The 17,248-nt window shown below is 47.8% G+C and overlaps 1 protein-coding gene across 13 annotated transcripts in view; it reads right to left on the reverse strand.

The window, feature by feature from the left end:
- STAG2 (stromal antigen 2) overlaps window positions 1-11,587 on the reverse strand; it is a 71,650-nt gene extending 60,063 nt beyond the window's left edge. For 6 of the 13 annotated variants that reach the window (XM_004940828.5, XM_004940826.5, XM_004940827.5 and 3 more), the window contains exon 1: window positions 11,501-11,587. The gene's annotated coding sequence lies outside the window, so the exon portion shown is untranslated. Of the gene's footprint in view, window positions 1-1,978; window positions 3,902-4,086; window positions 4,341-9,498 lie in introns of all 13 variants that reach the window. The other 7 variants (XM_046940537.1, XM_046940540.1, XM_040700155.2 and 4 more) reach the window with 5 other exon arrangements.
- Between the last annotated feature and the right edge of the window lie 5,661 nt (window positions 11,588-17,248).

Raw genomic sequence — 17,248 nt, forward strand, 5'->3', positions numbered from 1 at the left:
GAATAACACTATCACTTACTACTGCTCCTCAAATTGAATAAATAAATAAATAAACAAACCTGAATGCAGCAGAAATGAAAACTAGCACAGAAAAGACTGGAATTCCACTCAGAAAATGAGTGAATTGCCATTCTTTCCAGCAGGCAGCATCCCACAACACACAGCCCTCCTGAAGAGTCACACCATACTCCATCCATAACTTTCTCTACGTCACACTCCGCCAGCACAGTGGTGACAAAAATGGTACGTTAATAAGATGGCAAGGATTAGTCTTAACTATGCTGCTTACAGCATTTTGTTCTCTTGACATTAAAAAAGAAGGGGTCATAACCGGCTGTTACTGATTTGTAGTGACAGAAATTGGGCTTGAACGTTAAATAAAGATTAGTTAGTATTTGCAGACGACTCTGAACATACAAAATGCTATGTAAGCAGCAAGTATTAAGTCTTCCCACACACTCACTTTGGCATGCCTCCAAGCAGGGAAGTCCCACAGAAACATTTTTACAGCAGTAAAGAGAACCTGATACAGATCAGGCAATCACAGCAACATCCACAACAGCCTTTCCAGGGAGCACCTACAGAACTGAGAAGCCAATGCCCAACAGCCTTGTTCGCATCCTTCTACAAAAATTAGACATCAAAAAGCAGCTCCTCTTCCAACACAGCTTGTACAGAAGGGCACTGAACAACCTGAACCTCTGTGGTCCTCGGTACAATCTAAAATGATCTACAAAACTCCAGATATTTTGTACATCTGGGTCTTTGGCTGTCTAGTATTTCTGACCAGACTACAACTCTGCAATGTAAAACACACAGCCTACAGCATAGCTGTCACTTTGATTATTCACGTAGAAGCTTATTTTCAGCAAATCACAGCTTCTGCCTAAAGCAGACCAGTTTCCTCAGATGTAAACTCCAAAGTGGTGAGAAATTAAACAGTCTATTACATACCATCGTTTCTGTTAAGTTAACAGAAAAGCTCTTCCTGAACACATAAGGAAAACCACCATCCTCTACCTAGAGGAGAAGTCAGATAATTCCACCTAGTTAAAAAAGAAAAAAAAAACCAACAAAAAACAACATTTGGTTAAGCTTTCTTCCAGCGGCAGGAAGAAAACAAATCGCTCTGAACAAAAAGGGGTAGGGAGAAGAGCTGGGAAGTGTGTTCAGGCATTATTTTGTCTACTTTCCAGAAGCTGAGAAGTAGATGAAGTGGGACAAACAGGATTTATTGTGTAGGATGGCCCACACTGGCCTGTTCACAGAACATGGACCTACAACAGACCTCAAGTGTAGAACTGGCACTACAGCTTACATAAACCACAGAAAACTCCAAAGTGCAAAGGCTCATAATGAGATCTAACCACAGCAGGCTGGTACGCATCCAACTGAAGCAGGAGGTCTAGCAGGGTTCTGACAACAGCATCTGATTAACTGTGCTAAGGCTAGAAGAAAGTCTCATGCAGAGGATGTTCCTGACACCATGATCCCAGACCTCCCTCATCTCCCGTGCCCCACCCCAGCTAACACCTGGGCAGCTTCCCATGGGGGTGCAGACAGAAACCAAAGAGAAACGTACGTGATCTTCCTGCCTGCATATATTAATGCAAATCAACAGCAGTCCTGAATTCCCTCGCAGAGCTCTAACTGATCTATTACAGACTGTGTAACATTTCAGACAGAAAAAGATAAAAGGGAGATCACAGCAAAGATTATAGGATTACTTTTGGAACTGGCATACAGCCCAAACGGTTTTTCAAAGTACGATCAGGTAGGAAAGCAGATGACAGCAGGAGTAAAGTTTTATTTGCCCAGCCCTACAGTTACTGAAAGCATTCCCACTGCTGCCTGCCCAGATGGCCAACGCAGCACCTCCAGAAGCCGAAAGGGATGGCCCCGCTCAGCACCACCTTCCCACTGCCAGGAGCCCCTGTACCCTTACACCCAGGGGCACCACAGGGATTTAGAAATTTACCATGCAGAAAGCCACTCCTGCTCTGCAGCTCAGCTCATCAAGGCAGGTTCACCTAATGGGCATAATCAGGCAGAAAGAGCCACAGGAACAGAGGTGTGTGACCAGCCACGGGATCAGGACCATCCTGCTTGTGGAAGCAAGGCACTGCAATGTCCTGGTGATACAATGAACACACATCTGCAGGTGGAAGGGGACAAAAAAGCTCAGTGAAGCAGGGATCTCAGCACATGGAACATGTGCTCCAAAACACATGGTTACATAACTGCCCGGTTTGGGCCTTTCACATCAGTTCCAGCAACTCTCTCTTCATCAGATGCCCTCTACACACTAGGAACAGCTCTCCATTTTCAACAGATCGCTACCTTGAGCTCTCTCCTACAGATCCTCCCAAGGATTTGAAAAAATAACTTTCAGACATTTAAGGCAAACATCTGTACTTCCCATATCTAATTGGACAATGTGTCCCGTGGCTCAGACTTTACATGAAAGCTATCATCTACGCCTGATGAAGCCAATAGCCTAATGGCAACATACTCCACTACAGAAACAACAACATGAAGGTGATGCAGCTGGACACATAACATGCTTTTCAAATGGTTCCAGCAAGCACACACACCTTCCTACATTTCCCCATCTTCTTTGGTACAGTTCTGTTTACCTGGTAACCCTATCTCATCTCCTAGGATCCCTTAATATACACTCCCAAATTATGTTTACTGAAAGAAAAAAAAAACCCACACCTGAAAAACATCAATACATGTCTTACAGCTCCAAACTACTTAGAACATGGTTGCAATCCTTAATCCAGAACTGTTAACATTTTCCTCTTCACTGGAGACAGAGGAAGCATAAGCCCACTTGCAGGATTACGCAAGAATCCATTAATCCACTCTGTAAACAGAACTTCCCTAACTAGTTTTGAATTCAAGGTATGCTTACTGTCATTTATATCCCCTTGGCACACAAAGGAGAAAACTTGAGAATTCCATTTTGTACAGATTGTTATTGTATTTGAAGAATCTTAATGCCTGACCTACTACATGTGAAGGGAATTACTTGATTGTATACTTGCCATTTTTGTATCATACTGACGTATGTAATTTGCCGTGCCACCTCTTTGAGGCACGAATATACTACCTTCTAAGAAGAGAACTTTATTAACTTCCATAACAATATCCCATCGGTGAGTAGAAATTGAACAATATAACCAGAAAGACAATGCAATGCAGCAAGAGAAATAAAGTGCCTCAAGGCTGATTTGTCTGATTATTTCTGAACTGTCAAACCACAGGTCTCCCAGTTTACACAATTCCTTCTGTTTTGTAGCAGCACAGTAATACTGCACAGGCACACAGCTACATCAGCAACACATTTTAATTGATAAATGTTTTGAAAATTAAATAAATACTGATATAAACACATTGGTTTATAAAATATGGCTTATCAACACTGAATGGAAGCCCAATTAATAAAACAAGAGTGGTTTCAACACGCAGTAGTGGAGGCGAATGTAAGCCAGGAGCACATTATAGGTAAGAAAAAATAAATTTTCCTCCATCATTGAAGTATGCGCTTTAATAAACCATTACTGTGCTTGGCAAATCAATGTGCAAAAACCACTTTCACCTTTTTTGCCCAATCACTTATTCGGCCACCAACAACAGATCCATACCACAGAAGTGACAACACTACTTGCGCAGCTTTGCTTCCTGGTTACCATGGTTTCCAATGAACTGTAGGTTTCTAGAAATAATACTTATGAGAATGAATAAAAATACTGCTGCTTAAATATGAAAACTGAAGAAACAGTACTAAAAAAATTTGATTGGAGCACGAGTGACACTTCAGTGACCAGGTAAGTCACCCAGGAAAGGCAGGTTTATTGGCAGGGCCTTGTCACAGATACAGAAGTGAAGCTTGAGGCTGGATAACAGGAAGAAAAAAAAGACGGAAAATGTGACTAAATGGAAGAGGAGAACGGGCACCAAAAGGTACTTCTCTCTTTTTTCCACAATAATTACCAATAAAGAGCATAGAGCACAGTTAGATCTAAAACAGGTCTGTGGCTTCCCATGCCTCCATCATCAAGGACTACTTCCCAAACTTACAGTAGGGTATAGGCAGGGAATTCATTTTTCCAGTATTGTAAGATAACTTCAGTCCTTCCAAATGAGAACAGCATAATAAGTTGCCAGAGTGACTGCAAAAACTCCATTTTTGAGGCACTCAGAACATGACGGGGCAAACCCCTCCGGCGGGATTCCTCAACCTGACCACGGGCCCGTCCTCCATCGCAGCACCAAAGCTTCCTTCTGCCTGCAGTTAAAAGGAACAGCTTGGGATATAGTTTTCCAAAAGGCACCTAAAGCAACAATAAAAATAGAACAGCATATGGCAGCATGCCAAACTGGAACTCTCCTGTAAGAATATAGTTGACATACCAGAATAGCTGAAATAATGAAATTCAAAAATTACTTTTGTTGCTATTCTTAAATTATGAAGATCGCATTCCTTCTTTTTCAAGGTGATGTAAATGGAAGCAGTTAAGTCAGTACCCATCTGACTTCCCATTTGTCTGCCACAAGCACAGCAAGGCCATATTTAGACTGCAGTCACCGCTCATCCTCATTTTTAAAAGTTTTTAGCAAGTTTCCCCAGTTTTCTCCCTCGGAAAAAAACACCATCATTTATCAGTTGCCTGCTTCTAGGAAGATCAGATCTGAAATAAAGATTACTGCCAGTGGTCAGGATGTAGTGTCTTATTACTCAAACAAATTTAATTATTTGGCTATGGCATCGATAACTATCCAAAATAACTTATTACAGGACTCATGTCATCTAAAATCACCCTCAAATTAAAAACTAGATACCTCAAATGCATGCTACATTAATTACATAACTGCATTTCTGACATTTACTATTCAAAGTGGTTTTTAGTACCTCTGTTTACCTAAAAAAAAAAAAAAAAAAATCAAGCACCCACATTAAGCGAATAAAAGTAACAGAAATACAGAGATTGAATAGTCCCTCTCAAATCACACCACTACTCCATACAAACTTTCCTCACACTGAATTCTCACAAATAAAACCAGCCAATTATATTACTGGCAAATTATCTGCTTACTAAGACTTGATACGGTCCAAATTCCCAGCATTCATGTACCTAAGGGGTGACCTGAGATTTTTACCCAAAGGAATAACAAGTTATCACATCAAAAACAGAGAAGTCTCTTTTTCAACAGCTCGTCTTTATTTACAAAAAAAGTAAAAGCCTTTTTTCCCCATCCGAGAAGCTGCAAGAAAAGCAGTCTCTCATAAAACTTAGGCTGACATTCTGTGTTACGTAGAAAAGGCAATTCAGGCGTGGCCAAGAAGTGCAACATTACCTCAAAAAATATTCATGTCTTTTGAGGCCAACGATGTGTATTGAACAGTAAGAAAATAGCTGTATTAAGTCTTCTTTGCTGCCTGACTACTACATGAGCACCTCTTCCAGAAGGCATAGAGTACTCCGCATATACCCCAGAGGAAGCCAAGGCACCATAGCAGCAGACCCTGCACAGCTGCACAGGTGGCAAGAGCTGTCCTGCACAGCGCACAGCATGTACCCATCTAAACTGCTACAAACACACACTACATGGTAAAATCCATCATTTCAGACTTTTTCAAAATATAAGAGTCACAGGGAAGCGTGTGACATTTTGCTTGCCACATCAACCCTAAGGCAATGGGAACAAATACAAGAATGCCTCCACCTTCAGAAGCTGCACAGAAGTGCGAGCAGAAATCTGCTGTAAAAACCAAACCCTCTTCCACTGAACCTGAGAGCTCCTTCTCCCCTCCTCTAATCCAGCAACTACTATTTGTTGAAATAAACGCAAAGAGAAGTAAGATGTATGAGGCGATGTAAGTGCAGCACCAATAATCCATGAGACTGGAGAAAAGTATAGTACCAGCCAACCGAAAAGCCAGGCATGCTCTCCTCTCCAGACACATGGCTCTGAGTGGGCACTGAAGCTTCTCAACCACAGACCATAGGTCAATTCTCCAGTGTATGCCAGTCTTCTCACATCTACACGTTCTTCCAGTCATAACTCTAACACTCTTTTATAAAAAAATACGCCTTCCCTTAATGAAAGTTATAGCAACCTACAGCAAAAAATACAACAAAAAACAGAGAACACAACAGAGCAAACAACAGTAAAGCACATCCACAGCTACACTGCAGTCGCAAGGCAGCTAACTTTTAATTTCCATTTGATGTTGTAATAAGATGAAGTAACTGCATACAAACGCGTGTCTATGTGCACCTTACTTCTGATTCACATTGGAATAAACAAGTTTAAAAGCAGATTGTGCTGCTTCAAATGACTGCAGCCAGTGAGGACGAGAAAAGAGCTAACTGTCACTGAAAGCCAAAGGGCTACCTAAGAGCCCTCGAGGACCCCGTTTTTTCACATCCCCTTCTCCAAAGCCAGATGCCAGACCTCCTCAGCTCTGTTTGGTCCAAGGCAGTCAGTGAGGTGAAGGAAGAGAACCTTCGTCATTGCGCCTTGTTTTCTACCCAATACTTCACCCATCTGTGGTTTCCTTAATAGTGCAAAGCTTGGAAATAAACAAATACTAAAAAAACAGTACACCGTGAAACACAGCAGTGGTATAACCCATTAGATTTTAGGACTTGATCCTGGCCATCAAACTGAAAGAACATGAAAAGATGAGAGCTTTTGACTTGATACCTAAGAAAACGTTTGACTGATCAGGTAACAGTCCTTCAAGTTTCCCAACATGAACAAGCCAGCATCAGCCCCAAATTCATCTGCATCTGAACAAGGGCCTTGTTCAGGAGCATCCCTAACTTCATGTTTACTCTCCAAAAGATCCAACTTGACCAGATCTCATGAACCGCAACATGAGAAAACAAATTCCAATAAAATAATGTATGAATAGAAGCACGTTCTGAATCTCCAGCTCCCAGAAGTTCTCACTGTACAACACAAATAAATAACTGGCCTTATTAAGAGTCACATTACATTTCGAAGGCTCATCTGCAGATATCACACTTGTTGGAAACAGCTAATTTTTTTTCAAATATAAAAAGCCAACTGATGGCATTGGACTAATCTTTAGATGCAAAAACCATTGACAGAATGGTGAAAGAGCTGAAGAGTGGAAAGAACCTTTATAAAAAAAATGCTAAAACAAGATCTTCAGCTATGCAGACATAAGACAGCAAAGACTATCAAAAAGTCTCCCTGCCAAACATACCATACCAGGACAAAACATCCATCCAGCATCCCTGCCCTTAAGGCTGCCCTGCCATCATGGCTTCCCCACCATGCACCGGTGCAGTGGTGCTCCCATGGAGCTATGGGAGGCAGGGCCCAAGGAGTAGGCTGCCCATAGTGCCTTGCAGCCACATGGGCTCCCAGACCTGATCTAGCAGCCCAGTGCTGGCAGGATTACAGCCCCAAACTGGGCACATGGTGAGCTCCTCCCTGGCAGAAGGAATCTCAGGACTCGTCCAGGTTCCAACAGCACGAAGCCAGGACAGGACAGAAGGCGACCACTGAGGTCAGTGACAGAACAGTTTGAGACCATCAAGAATTCCAATTTTCACTTACCATTTGATTTTAAAAGTGTAAGTGACCTTAAATGTTGGACTGCCCTGAATCTAAGCCAATGCATTAGGACTGTGCGTCATATGTAAATTTTTGGGATGCATGTGGAAGAGTCCTTTCCATTCCACCATGGATTCATCGTGCTCAAGCCTCCTGTTCCCCAGTCCAAAGCCCCACATTTCCCAAGGACTGGGTTATTAGTTCATTCTCTCCTTTCTTCGTCAATGACCCTCAAATAAGAAAGCTGAAGTTTTCATAATGTGGACACATTTAGTGATACCAAGAAAATGACCAGAGCTTAACAGTCTTAAGTTGTTACACTGTTGGCTGCTATCAGTCACTTCCTTCCACTAGAGAACAATTACTGAAGCAGACAAAGCCCTCAGAAGAACAACATACAGCTGACAGAGACAACACAATCTACAAGGCATCCCTTACCCAATCTGTTTCCTTGATTCCTCACCCCAAAATAAACGGACGGTACCACTTTGGAAATTCACACCAACAGTATCTATTGAGGTTTTTAAATTACTTGGAGAAGAAATGGTCACACCATTGGCAGAGACCACACCGAGCTCAAAACCTCAGCTCCTTCAACAAAACACAAAATTGCACGAACACAACCAAGAGGCCAAAGTAACCAGCACCGATACTTGCTTACTTCTGGGATTCACTTGACAAAAACAAGCAGCTGAAGTGCTTAGGGCCTTCGCAAAACATACAGCACACAAATTCCAGAAAACCTAACCTCTCCTATACGTGCCTGCAGCAACAAACTGAGACAATACCACTACAGATGAGAATGACAAACGGGGACTCTCCTATCATTCTAAACTTGAACTGAAAATGACAAAGAACAACCTAATAAAAAGGTTCACAGCACTCTGATGCTAACGTCATTCCATGATTTAACTAACCCTCCATGATTTAACTAACCCTCGTGTACCTGCTGCCACCACAAAGAGTGCTCACTTTCAAGTGGTCCGTAGCCTGCAGCTATCTTCTGTAGACACCAGTTATCATGGAATATTCAAGAGAATCTGTCCACGTTACTTTGTTTAAAATACAAAACCTAAAAACGTTGATGCTGTTCATAGACTGGGCTGAAACAAAATAAGATCACTTATCAGTGTTATCCACATGGCTTCCACATGGGAATTACTTCATTCTAGACAACTGTGTCTTTAAATACATTAAGATGTAAACCAGGAACATTATATATTTATGGAATTTGAGTTAATGACCAGCTAGTTTAATACTCCTCTTCTAAAAGCTGAATGCTCTTTAACCAAATAACAACTTTTGAACTAATTATTTTAATAAGCTACAAAGCTATCAACTTTTAGTAGTTACAAAGATTCCAAATATAGTCTATACATTAAACTCTAAGCACTGTGAACCACTTTAGCAGCACCGGCGAGCTCTACTTTCAGCTGCAAACTATGGAGACTTGGTGCGCCAAAGAGCTTTACACAACTTGAGCCAGAGTGCTGAGGCAGGGGACCAGCTGGCCCTCATACCGCTCATCAGCTTTACTCGGCACTATCTTCCTGGAAATGTAGATGAGCAGAAAAAAACAAATACACAACTTTGGCCCAGGTACGCAACATGGGACGTATCTGAGCATGATTAAATTCCACAGGAAAACGTACATATCTCCCCGGCCCCAGCGTTGGTTCCTGTTTGTTTACCCAATGGTAAACTCACCGTAACAGCCTGAACTTCCCAGATTTCCCTCCCTTGTTGCTCAAAGGGCACACAACAGCGGAGCCCTGCCAGGCCTGCACCTCATCATCAGAGAGGTTCACCCATACGGGGAGCGCTGGGGGGGCGAGCAGGCAGCACCAGGAAGGTGGGGATGAAGGCCTGCGTCACACTCTCACTCTGGTATTCGTGTACCTGCTGTAACTGACCCACATATGGGTGTTCTGGTGAGTCCCGGGCAGACCCACGCCCCAGGAACTGCAGATAGGGACGGAAGGATGGCTCTAGGAGAGGGGGCACGGAAACGGGGAAGAGCCGCTCCAGGGGCCGGGCGCTGTAACCGAGCAGGAAGCGCCCAGAAGCAGCGGGGCCACTGCCGGGACCCAGCGCCGAGCCCGCGCTGGGAGGCCGCTCTGCCGCAGGAAGGGCGCAGCACCACTCGGCTCGTTTGAAACGAGGCTCGACGCCGCTGTAGGCAGCGCAAAGGCGGCCGCGCGGGGCTTCAAGGCCGGCGCTCCCTCACCTCCCAGCCCCACAAACCCGCCCGGCTCCGGGGCCGCGGGCCGAAGCTCACCGGGCGACGGGAGGAAGCGGCCGCCTCCCGCCCGCTGCCGGCCAATGAGCGGCGGGCGCGGGGCGGGCGGGGCGCGGAGGCGCCCGGCGGCGGAGCAGGCCCGGCGGGGCCGCGCGTGACGCACTTCGGTAACCCGAGTCCCGCCCGGCGCCGCGCGGCCCCGGCCCCGATGGGCCCCAGGGAAGGGGGGGGGGGGGAAGCGGGCAGGCTGCGGCGGGAGGGGCAGCGCTCCCACACGGCCGGGCCGAAGCGGCCCAAAATCAAAGGGAAAGCGCTGAGAGCGGCCCGGGGTGGCGAGTGTGGGTTCGAGCCGGGCAGCGCGGAGAGGAGAACGCCGAGCGGAGCTCCGGGAGCCCGCAGAGAGCTGAGCGCAGAGCCGAGGGAGAAACCAGCCACAAATGTAATAATAAAAAGGAGAAGCCCCGAGTTCCTGGCCGCGCCGAGCTCCGCACCACGTCGGCAGCCGGAGTTGGCTCGGGGCTTTCTTTTTTCCTTTTTTTTTTTTTTTGGCTGTAAGTCCACGTATAGAAAGCAAGCAGGAGAGCAGCGAAGCGGGGCCCGGTGCCTACCTAGGCCGGCGCAGCCCGGCGCTCCCGTGGCCGCCCGGGCAGGGCGCAGCTCGCAGCGGGCAGACCGCCCCAAACAAAAGTGGCGCCAAAACCCCCCGTGCCGGGCTGCGGCTCTTCCTCCTCCTCCTCCCCCCTCCCCCTCACGAGGGCCGCCCCGGAGCCTGGCGGGACCCCGCCGCACGCGGCCCGGCCCGCGCTGTCCGTCCTGTACAAAGTCAATAAAATAACCACCAGGAGCGCCGCGCGGAGCTGCCCGGCTCTTCCCGATGCGGCGGCCGCCGGGATGCGCTCGGAGGGGGCGCGGGGTCCCACAAAGGCCCGGCCGTGCGAAGTGGGGGGGGGAGAGGGGGGGTACAGCTACCCGGGCGTTGTTGGGGGGGAGGAAGAGCCCGGGCCCTTGGAGCGTTCCCGCCGGCCCCGCTCCGAGGAGAGGGGACCGGGGAAAAGAGTGCAGAGCGCCGAGCTGCAGGCGGGCGCTGTCAGGCGCGGGCCGCGATGTCCCCGCACGGCCCGGCCCGGGCCCCCGGCGGCCGCCGCTCCGTTTCCCGGCGCGGCCCAGCGCCCTCCTCCCGCGCGCCGCCCGCTCCTCTCCGGCTCTGCCCTCCCCGCCCGGCCGAGCCCGGCGGCGCACACACAATGCCCGGGTCCTCCATCTTGCCGGCAGCCGCCGTTCGGCTCGGGGGAAGGGGGAGGAGGAGAAGGAGGTTCTCCATTTTAGCTCGCCGACCGCCGGGCCCGGCCTGCCCGCGGCCCACCCCGGGGCGGAGGAGCGGGCCCCGTGCCCGTGCCGGGGGGCCGCTTTCGGGGCCCTCCGCTCTCCGCCGGCGCCGCCGCTCGCGTGCCCCCTCCCCGCCGAGCGCGCCGGGGGGGTGGGGAGCGGGGGCCGGAGTGTTTTCGCGGCTCGGCCCCGCCGTCCTCCATCTTGGCTGCGCCGAGCCCCGCGGCCTGCCGCCCCGCGCCGCGCCCCGGCCCGGCCCCGCTCCGTCGCCGCGCGCCCCGCTCCCGCGTCCCCCCTCCAAACTTCCAGAAGCTTCGCCGCCATTTTCTAACTTACCTTGCCCAGCGTAGGCGCAGGCGGCGAGGAGGCCCGGGCGCGGCGCCGCGCTCCTCCGTCCCCGGCTCGGCCGCCGCTCGCGCGCCCGGCCCGGCCCGGAGACGTGCCGGCGGGGGGGTCTGGGCCCGGCGGGGAGCGGGCAGGTTATTTAATTTGGCGGCGGCGCCGGGGATTGTTTGGGGTGTTCGCGGCTCGGCGGCTCGCGAGCGAATGGAGGGCGCAGGCGCCACCTGGCGGCCGCCGGGCGCGGCCCGCTCTCCTGGGCGTGGGGCGACATCTGCCGGCCGGCCGCGGCGAGCAGCTCCGCGCGGGGTAAACAAGGCCCTGCGCATGCGCGCTCCGCTTCTCCCTCCCTCCCCCCCCGTCCGTCCGGGCGCGGAGCCCCGGCGCTGCGGGGCCGCGCTGAGGAGAGCGCCGGGCGGGGCCGGGCCGCGGGAGGAGGTGCAGCTGCCGGCTTCATTCACGGGGCGGGATCGGGTGACCGAAGGGCGAAGGAGGAAAGCGTCCGGGAGGGCCGGTGCTGCCCCCGGGCCCGGATGCGCTCCTCAGAGCTCTTGTCAGGCGGCGCCCGCTGCCCCTCGGAGCGCTCTCCACACGCAGGCGGCACGGCGCGCTTCGGCACGGCGCCTTCAACGTGCTCCTCTCATCTCCCAACTCAGTTCGTTCTGTGTGGTTTTTTTTTTTTTTCCCGGCCTTGTGCAATGCTGAACGCGCTGCTTGCGCGGGACGGCTGCGTGCAAGCTCGTGGTTCCACCCGCAGCCCGGCAGCGCTGCTTCCTGCCGGTGGGCTCCCAAAACTTCGAGCTTACATGTAAAAATGGGGGATTTTTTTTTGTATTATTCATCACTAAGGACTCATATTTGAGTCCTTGAGAGCATATTTGGATGTTCAGAAATAAAAGCAAGTTCTAATTCTTTTCCTGTCTTGTGTAACGCCAAGCACGGTGCTCATGCTGGATAGATATGCAAGCTGCGTGCTCTCTGCATTACTTCTATAGGAACGGCTGGAAAGAAACTGTAAGTGAAGAAAGTTAGGAGAAAGGTCCCCTTTTAGGGAACGTGAGAATCTTGAGCACCAAGTCATAAGCCAGTGCAGCCAGTGTGAGCTGCCACTGTGGAGATTGTAGGTAGGTGTGGAAATTGTGAATAAAACACTGTTGAAAAAAATAAAAATACAAATAAAAATATAAGTTCTAAACTTAATCATAGTGTGTGTACACACACACACGCACATTACAGGTATTAAATTACACACGGAAAAAGATCAGAAGGAGCTGAGTCTATTCGTGTCAATCCCACACAAAGTCAGCTTCTGACAGCTGCCAGACTCCTCCATGAGAATAAACGGTATACGCTCCCAAAGCCGATGCTTTGCCTGTGCAGTTCCAGCAGTGGCTACTCACACTAAAACCCAACACTTTGTAAAGATTATAACACTTTCCTGCAAGAGCTGGAGAAGCACTGTGTGCTCCAGGCAGCCTCAGTCAGCTGTGTGGAAAACCCAACCACTCAGATACACGTCAGGTATGTGGTGCATTGAGAAAACACTGCAGTTTGACACACTTGACCTCATAGTTGAGATTTTTTTTTAGGTAATTGTGTTTAACAATGAAAACGTGTCATTATTCTTAGGGTGCGGTTTTGGAGGAATGTGTGCACAAGTGCTGACAGCGCCATGGCAGGTACAAAAGCTGACTCAAACCTTAAAAGCTCAGATTCATAACACTTGCACGTCCTGACTCATCTGACAGTTGGCTTTGTGCACTTGTGGCAACAGCTTGTGGAAGCTCTCCAGAGACCTGACTCCAGGTGCAGCAGCACAGCACCATTCACTGGGCACACAGACCAGGAGGATTTCCACTCCCTCCCAGTTGCTCCATTCATCTGTGGACACTGCGTAAGCAGAGCTTGCATCATCAGAGAGGTGGGATGGGCCATTTCTTTCCAGAGAGATTGGTTTCTTTTTTTTTTTTTTTCTCCTTCTGCAAATCAGATCATTTCTCAGATGCTATTTAGAGTACAACCACACAAACAATTCAGTCAGCACAACTGGAGGTACGGGAGCTCCTCAAGGCCCAGAACATGCCTGCTCTGCTCCAGAGAACAGAAGATTGGGTTTTTCCTCACTCAGCTGCACCCAGGAAGAATTTGTCCTGCAGGACCACACGGAGATGATATAAATAATAAACAGAAAACAGTTTATATGGCACATACCTAAAAAGCAACCATAACAATCTCAAGCTGTGTATAGGAATACAGGAGACAGAATAGGGAACAAATTCTGAACTACATTTGTTGTGGAGGACAAAAAAGGCTCCACAAAGAGCCTATGTTCTGCTTTCTTTCCCCAAAAACGAATCATTCTCCTGAGCCCGAGCCTTCCAACACCTATAGTAACAGAGGAGATGTGATGAAAAGCCCTTCTTACTACATAACCACTCTTTTCTAAGGACAGTTCCAGATGTGTTTTGACCCATTTTCAGAATTTGTGAAGGAATCAAAGAACATCCTGAAGGGTCTATGTAGAACTTCAGCATTTCAGCACATTTTCCAATAAAATAACAATTCAAAAATCCATTATCCAAGCATAAGGAAATAGAGACATTTTACAGCTCTCACCTCCCTAGAAAAGGTTTGTATCTGACAGAAAAGCTGTGAGAAAGATGGGAGGAGAAAGCACTTTATGGGACTACATCACCTTTCTTACAACAGCCACTCTTAAGACTTCAAAGTCCACCATTACGGATATTGAGCCCAATTCAGAGATGATTTAACAATGACTTTTACAACAGGGATTTTTACAACACTTGATCCAAGGAGAGCTCTTGATCAGTCACCCATTTAAGAAGCAGTGCTAGGAGGGGGCAGATACCAAACTAATTCTATGTCTGATGAATGGCCAGAGCTCCACCAGCAGATCAGAACACCCTCGAGCTGCCAGATGGCTGATTCATTCCTCCAGGCAGGAGACTCATGCTCACATTGCTCCCTTTTCTTTTGAGAGCAACAGAATAGGAAATTGCTCTGCAATTCTGTTTCCTCTTTTCTATTTTTAAAAATAAACAAATAAAAGGTACATCCCTTGTCCATTCCTTTTATCTTTTCTAAAGATTTGCTTATAAGAGTTGGAACAAAAAGAGGAGAAAAAAAAACAAAACAAAACAGAATTGGTGTACTGAATTCATTCCAAGGAGAGGTGGTAACCTTGATCACCTGTATTAAATAAGCCACAGCCATATTTTTATCTGTCTTGCTGGGGACAGAGATAAAAAGCAGTCTTCCCAGTCCAATTTTGTTTCTCCAGTTTCTGAAACTGACTCAGTCACTCCAGGGAAATCTGCTCTGAAACCTTTTGGAGATGAGATATTACATAAGAAACAAAAATAAAGACCAAAAAATGGGTTACTTTCCCCTAAATCAGAGGAGAGAGATTTCACATCAGTATCTCCTTAGGCCTTTCCCTGTTCTGTGAATAACATCTTCCTTCTGTGGTTTACATAAATCACCCTTTTTGCCCGTTTTTCACCAGTCCTTTCCACCCCACTCAGCTCTGAGTTCTCTTGGATTCTGTTTCTGCCCACTGTGCTCTCGGACCCGCAGAGGCGTGCAGAGTCACAGCTCATAGCTTTGTCACTAAATAAGTTTCAACTTTGCTTCACTCTTGGTTCTAGAAATGAATTAAAACTCTAGCGAGGCACAAATGCCTTCCTACCATGTCTTCCCTCAGCTGTCTGCCTGTGCCACTCACTTGCCAGGGCCCTGCTCTTGTTCCCATATTCAAGATCTAGCAGCAAGAACCCCCTCAACTCATTTTTTGAGATAATAACCCTATAGCCACATTTTAAAGTTTTCATCATTAAACTGTGTAAAAGCCAAGCCAAATATTGGAAAGAAATAATGAAAAGCCCTTCTAGTTAAGAGGAGCTACTTTCATGCAGGCATGACTTCAGCCTTACAGATCTGACAGCAAGCATTACTGCTCCAGCCCTCCCCTGAGCCAAGGGCACGATCTACTCCCATTCCCAAACTAGAAGGCTCCAGGGGACAGAAGCAAACCATCCACCCAGGCAAAGGGATCATGGGGCAGGCAGTGCTTTGTGAGTCGGTCACCATGGTAGCACTGGTGACAAAACCTGCAGAAGGGGCACAGGTACAGGGAAATGTGTTTTACATTGGACAAATTGAGTAAGACAAAGGGCATGGCGAGAGGCAGGAAACAACGGACCGTCCAACTACAGAAAGGTGGAGTGAGAAGCAGACAACGGCTGCCGAGAGGCTAGGTGGGCCCAATGGCAGCAACTAGCCCTGAGCAAGGAAGAATCTTGAGCTGGGACAGTAAAAACTGCTGAGACCCCCGTGGTACTGTGAACACACAGGGCCGCTCTGCTCCCAGGAGCATGCAGCACAAAGCAGCTCTCAGCTGCTCAGCTTTGTAGAGCCATAGGTCCCTCTGAGATGATGACACAGAACTGGGTTTTGCCTGAAAAGGGGAGGAAGGCAGCTGGCTTGTGGTTAGGTGAGGTCAAAGTAGAAATGGGACAGAAGCATTGTTCTGCAGCTTAAACCCTGCCCAGAATCACAGAGCAAAAAGATGATAAACAAGTGAAGTCAAATATATTTAGGTTTAAATTGTCATCAGTATGCTTTGAAGAAAATGATCCATCAAATAAACAAGTCAGCTCTCTCGTCTTTACAGGCAAACACCCATTTTGGATGTTGACAGTGGATCAGTTTATCTTGGTCTTTTCCCCACAAACTGCTGAGGCCAGGGCTTGGGGAGTGCTGCAGTGGGAGCATGTGCAATGGGGGTCCGTGACTACAGGACAGATAAGGTTAAGGAACAGATTACTCCTTCAGATAAGCTTGCATGGTTTTCTGGGCTGACGTACCACACTCCTAAGGTTCTACCTGTATCTTTGTCACCGTTTCCCTTCATTTAGTTTTCATCATCAACCAGCTTCAGGGTTTCTTCCTGAAAGTCCACTCTCCTCCCCATCAGGCGTGGGGCTCAAGGATGTTCTTGCTGCCTGAACTCTCTGATACAGCAGGAGGTACAAGCAAAGCAAAGTGTGATCTTGTCATTAAGCTGTAATTGAGATTTTCTTTTAATGAAGCAATGCATGACAAGTAGCAAGCAATGTAACTGCTTGTTCATGACATCTTGGCAGTTTGCACAGATGTTCAAAACTGTTAAGAGAAAAATACTTTTTCAGAATGTAACTTCCTTCAGTGGGTTTACAGAAGTACTACAAGCCTCAACAGCAGCAGCTGAAGGGCTTCTCCCTCCACAGGACCTTCTGGGGACACTAAGCACAGAGGACAGCAGATCCCATTGCAGCTCTCCCATATAACACCATCGGGGTCAGGTATTGGAAAAGGAGGTAAAGCCAATCCTGGATTCAGAAACTTAACTCTCTTATGCAAGAGTTCCAAGAGATTAGAAGAGACCTGCCTTAGATAAAGCCCATATTGAGAAAACTGCTTGCTTTGAGTGATAAATTTCATCATACTGTGCAAAAGTAAGTTACAGAATTAGTAACTATCCAAATGCAACTAAGTAGTTTTCACCTATCCTGCAGTACCACATACTTGCAACAAAATTAATAGCATTTTCTTCCAAATCTTCTCAAGGATTTTGTTTAGCCAAGCACTTTATCACTGGCAATGTACTGTCTGCTTTCCTGCCCCAGGAAAAAAAGTGAGTTTTTGTGCCACATCAGTCACAGAGCTGTTATTCTCTGAATCAGT

The sequence above is a fragment of the Gallus gallus genome, chromosome 4 (genome assembly GCF_016699485.2).
Source record: "Gallus gallus isolate bGalGal1 chromosome 4, bGalGal1.mat.broiler.GRCg7b, whole genome shotgun sequence".
Lineage (NCBI taxonomy): Eukaryota > Metazoa > Chordata > Aves > Galliformes > Phasianidae > Gallus > Gallus gallus.